We start from the raw sequence: 6,001 nt of genomic DNA, 5'->3' as shown, positions 1-6,001 counted from the left end.
AATCACCCCGCTCGAGCGTGAGTTCAAAATCTGGAATTCCCAGATTTGAACCTCAAGCTCAAATCAAGTTTCAATGTATCAAATTCGATCCTTTTGGGCCCATTTTCTGGAAAACACCTCAAAACCCATAGTATAACATATTTCAAAGCTCAATTTGTAAAATTAAGGCCCAAAAGTAGTTCAAATAAATCCAAATTCAAACCAATTATCATGAACAAGATAAACATGGGACATACATGACTTTAAATAACTTCCAAGCCTCACATACATGCTCTAGTGAGCCAACTCTTACAAAAACAAGATGAAATCATGGTCTATAACAATAATATGAACATGCATGCACCAATTGCCATGAAATCAACATCAAAATGCAAGGATATAGAAATGCATGCAACAATTAAGCCTTAATTCAACAATCTATTCCAATTTTTGACTTAGCTCTTTAAACTTTCATGATCCATGCTAGATAGGACTTAAATACACAATTAAGAAGGCAATTATTCTACCTTAAGTCTTGAATTAAAGGTATGGAGGCTCAATGTTGCAAGTCTTCTACAATTTCCTCAAGTTTCCAAGCAAAACCCTTAAGAACAATTCAATCTCCTAACTCTCTCCCTCTCAGTCGGTTTGTCTCTCAAATGGATAGAGCAAATATTGTGTTTAGGTGTAATGAAGCCTCAATATGTCTTAGATAGTGGCCCACCAATATGGCTTTTTGGTAAATAATGCAAATTATGTCATTTATCAATATTGATCTAATTTAATCATACCAAAACACATTTTTTAAATAAATACACCATAAAATCACATAAAATCTAATTGACACAGAACATCAATCAATTTCAGATCCCGCCGCCGATAAGACCTTCAATTAGCAGTTTAAACACAAAGACATGAACAGATAATTTGGCAGGCAAACAGATAGAATTGCAATTTAACTAATATACTCAATCAACTCGACTTCAGTTTTCAGTCAGTCAGTCAATTAACATATTTAGCCTCAGTTTAATAGTAATCAATGGCTTATCAGTAAACAGTGGTGAGGGTTATTACATTTACCCCATGTCACTATTTGTATATGGACAATTTCACTTGATGGTAATTTTTATAGTTATAAACTTCATATTAAAATATTGAAATATATAGAATTATTAAATCATTGGATTTTTTTTTTATGTTATTGGAAAGATAGTTGGTTTTGAAAGAAATCAAAATGTATACAAGTATTTTTAGGCACGAGTCGTTCGCTAGAAGGGTAAGATTAGAGACCAAGTGTTGCAACCTACAATCTCTCAAGTTAAGTCAATTTTGTAAAACATTTTTGTGACATGCCAGAGTTGTTTGACTCCTCTCTAACAATTTATTTGAAAAAAAATGAATTGTTGGATAAATGTTATCTAATGTGGCACTATTTTGTCATCAAGTTCAAATTTCAACTGTTATTGTGCTGCTTTTTTTTTTTCCATTTATTTTTTACAATGCTTGCTGCAATATACAAAATAAGTGTTAGGCATGTAATCAAATTGTTCAGAGACATGAGGTCTCTATTTTTTGTGATTTAGTAGAGATCCTTTTATTATGAGATTTTATTTAACAATTAGTTTAAGAACATATGAGATGTTAATACACTCTATGTGTGTCGTTGGTTGGCTCTCATTTTAAATTGGATGATTAATGTTATATTTTTGGCTAGCTAGGATGATTACTCTTTTGTATCAAAATATTCATTCCACTCAAAAAAGGTATTGAAATCTGATAAGGCAAAATGGTCATCAGTTATGATACTAATTCAGTAATATTTTTTTATTGACGGTTTGTTATACATGTGTCATTTTAACATAGATCAAATTATAAAATTTGCTATTTGGACTTAAATTTTAGCAAATCTTTTTAGATTTTTTTGCTTATGTTATACTGAAATATAAAATTCATTATTTGGACTTTATTTTTGAAGTTTAATATTTGAGATTTATGAATATTTTTGTCAGTTCAATGTGTAGAAGCAATTTCAACTTCTTATCATTGAGGTTATAATTGAAATAATATTATCATTTTGAATTGATTTATTACAATTGAATTCCATAACATATGTGATACCAAAAAAATTGTTGGTCGTGCCTTTAGGCACGGGTTATCCCTTGTGTATATATATACACAAGATAGTTCGATTATTTTGTAGGAATTTGTCCTTTTAGATAAAATAAATTAACGCTAAGACATTTAGTCAAGGAAAATCAAAATTTGAATTTATCAAACCAAGTGCCCTTAAAATATTTTATTTAAATTTATCATTTTTTTATGTGACTTTAAACATATGATAGGATGAATTTTATTATTTTGTAAAGGAAGAATTACACATCACTAGAGAACATAAAAAATATTTATAAAAACTAAAAAATTTATAATTTTAATTATTAATATTTATAATAATTATTACTTTATAAACATTTTTTTTTATTCCTACTTATGTGTAATTTTCCCTTTTTTAAATATGGTCATTCCTGCACATTCTATTGTTGTATATGGCATTTATTGTATAAATATAGATAAAAATTGATGAGTGATGATTAAAAAATATCTATCTACATTCTACTTATGAAAGCACATAGATTAAAGAATTATCAAATTCAGGAGTGATGAAAATTGAAATCTAGGACTAATTGACAAATAGGTACAAGTGGGAGGATGAGTCTGCAAAACCTAATATTCTCTCTTCTAAGAGGTGGGTGGGGATGGTTGACTTGGTGTATAAACAAAGGCAAAAACACTTTGCTTGTTCTGAGAATCTGATTGTAGAGGGAGGAAGAAGAAGAAGAAGAAGCAAGAGAGTGAGAAGAGGGAATGAGAGATTTTAGAACTTCTGGGAGTTATAGGAATGGGGTTGCCTGGGAAGAAAACAAAGTCAATCGAGGGGTTGATTTGCAATAAAGAGAAAGGTATGGGACTTGAGAACTATATTATCTTTCTTCCCAAGGCCGCCCATTCCGATGATTTCCAGTTGTTCCTCCCTTTCCCTGGCTATCTCAATTCCTTTTATGCACTGATGATTCTGGACCGTTCATGAAGGTAATCTAGTATATTTCTTTTTCCTTAATCTCTTCATTGTTTCTTTTATTTTTATTTGGGTTTGGCTTTAATGTTGTTAATTGATATGATTATGGTTTTTGGATTCTTGAAAGTTGTAGTGATGATCTATGAAGAACCCCAAATTTCAGATCTACAAGATCTAATGATCATTGCTGTGTTCAGAGAAGTTTATGATTGAATTTTTCTTTTGGGGTTCTAGATAAGAACATTACTTTATGAATAGCTTAATGCAGAAATTATAACATGAGTTTGAAACATTATTTGTCATTTAATTTATAGAAAAATGATATACAAACTCATTTTTTAAATTAAATGATGTATAAATAAGATGATTAATTAATGATTAGAGAAAATATGATAGTTGAAAATTTTATTTTATTTTTTTTGTAGAATAACAATGCGCTATATATATATATATATATATTTTAACCATATAATATAGGAAAATTTTCCCACCGTATGCAATATCTATACAAACTTACGGTAGTTTTTTTTAATTTATATAAATCATCTTATAAAAACGCATAAATTGAATGTAAATTTGTGTAAATTTAATTTCAAAACTTTTATGAATAATCTTACATGAGTTTACATTTAACTTATATATTTTTACCGAATCACTTATGTAGGGTAATTTTGTGTAGGTAATTGTTGGACATAGACACAACCAATATAATATTTTCACATAATGTAAATATGAAAGTAGTGATGCCAAATGGCATTGACACACATGTATTATTATTTAATTAAAAATTTCAAATAAAATTAGTGACAACATCAATTAAGTTAACACAATATCAATTACTCTCTAGGTAGTCGTCTTGTAAGGTAGTCTAGTTAGTCTTGGTTTGGGAAGAGTTAAAATAGTCCAACTTTTTGGCTATTTTAACTTGATTTTTTTAGTTTTTTTTGGTTTTTTTGACTTTTGTGAAAGAAAAAAGCATTTGTTTTATTGGTTTATGTAGCCAATTTTATCTTTTACGTTTTTTAAGTTAAAAATCCCTTGCCAAACATAGCTTTACTTAGTGGGTATATGTTTCATATATCCAACTAAGAATTTGGACAGATATATGGGCTTAATCGGTGTTGTACTCCAGGTCTAGTCAACTAAAAGTTTGGACAGATATATGGGCTTAAAAACTGTGAGGCTGATTTGGAAACTTTTTGATACCCTATGGCTCTTTTAGGCCCAGTTCATATCAGCAGAGACCATGGTTTGTGGTGTGTTGTTCATAGGGCAGGGGAGGTCTACCCCCTGTAATCAATTGGGTTTTCCTTCCATCCGAGTAAGGCTGAGCTGTGAGATGTTTGAGTTTGGCTTGCTGAGAATCAATCAAGTGAGTTGAGCTTAATTAAACTCGAGTTTGACTTGAATCAACTTGATTATACAAACGAGCCTGAACTTAAAATTGAGCTTGAAAAAAAATAAAATTGAATTAATTTGTATATTAACAGAAAAAAGAAAAATTTATGAGCAAAATATTAAAAAAAATTTACTCATTGATTAGTGTATGTATTTCACTGTATTAATTCATGCTAACACGATCTTTGTGTGGTTCTTGCAGGACATGGATGTTAAGAGAGGTGTGTAAAACTTCATATTGAACGCTCATTTTAGCAATTTGACATGAATTCATATATTGTATTTTATGAGGAATCCAAGGTTAGATGGTCTTACGGCCTCCACTTTGGACCTCAACTGTGGCATGAAACACATGCTTGTGTTAAATCCTTCTTGACTGTTGTGCTAGAGGATTTCAGATATGAATGTCCAAGATAAACTCAAGAGATTTACGTGATTGGCCAATTGTCTACTCTACAAAGAGTTTGATTTCACTAAATTTGAAGAAAATTTACAATCACTCAATTCCTCACTACTCCCTACAATTTCATGCTTGTCATGCAAAATACAATTCCTCATCTCTCTATTTATAGGTTTTTGATTGAGGATGAGGGACTTATGCAGTGATGCCAAATTCACCGTCTCACAGGAAGTTTCACTGTAGCTTCCATTGTTCGACCTTCAAAGGTCGAACTTTAGATGATGTTTCTTTACGGCAACTTCTGGAAATTTTAGGATTTTCCATCTTGAGCCTTCGAGTCCTTTCTTGCTTCGTAGAGAAGTTAAGCCAATTCCTTCGACATAGACTATGGTCGTGATATTGATACAATAACCTAATATTTGATCTCTGATTTGTTTTTGTGGACTGTATCCCAAAATGAAGTAATCAATGAAGATGGAGCTGCATTAATTCTCAATTACCAGAATGTTCAGAGGCTTCAAAAGACAAAAATCCAGTCATCTCCATAAATACAAAAGAATTCTTAAAGTCCTGGTTTTAATTTTTTTTTTTTTTTTTTTTTTGGGGGGGGGGGGGGGGGGGGGGGGTGTGGGCTTGGTGAGTGTTGGGAGACTTGCAGGGAGACTTGCATGTTTTACTACTGTCGGTCCAAATTGTGCATGAAGGGTTCATTAAGAAATATCCATATCTCTAAATAAAGTGAATTGAAAGTATACTGATACACAGAATATATGTATATAATTGAATTGAAAATGAGTTTGGTACAATGCATTTATATATTTCTAGGAATGGCAACGGGGCGGGGCGGGGCGGGGCAGGGCCGGGGATTACCTTCCCCGTCCTCGATCTCCGATTGAGAAAGTCTCCCCGTCTCCGGCCCCGATCCCCGATGGGGATCCTATCACCGTTCCCATCCCCGTCCCCTAACGGGGATCGGGGTTCCCTGACCCCGAAAATTCCACGGCCCAAATCTGTTATGGTCAACAATACCATCAACAACAGCATAATCGTTCCAAAAAAAAAAAAAAAAATCTGTTTCAACACATGCTGTGTAATATATATACATAGAAAAATCTGTTTCAACACTATACATAAAAAAATCTGTTTGAACA

The 6,001-nt window shown here is 31.7% G+C and overlaps 1 long non-coding RNA gene across 1 annotated transcript; it reads left to right on the top strand.

The window, feature by feature from the left end:
* The first annotated feature begins 2,703 nt into the window (after positions 1-2,703).
* On the top strand, positions 2,704-4,949 carry LOC114311905 (uncharacterized). The gene is made up of 2 exons (XR_003646664.2): positions 2,704-3,066; positions 4,653-4,949. It is a non-coding gene; the product is annotated as an uncharacterized LOC114311905 (long non-coding RNA).
* Positions 4,950-6,001: the final 1,052 nt, after the last annotated feature.

The sequence above is a fragment of the Camellia sinensis genome, chromosome 1, assembly GCF_055761805.1.
Source record: "Camellia sinensis isolate YWXY chromosome 1, ASM5576180v1, whole genome shotgun sequence".
Lineage (NCBI taxonomy): Eukaryota > Viridiplantae > Streptophyta > Magnoliopsida > Ericales > Theaceae > Camellia > Camellia sinensis.
This window is presented reverse-complemented; position numbering and strand designations above follow the sequence as displayed.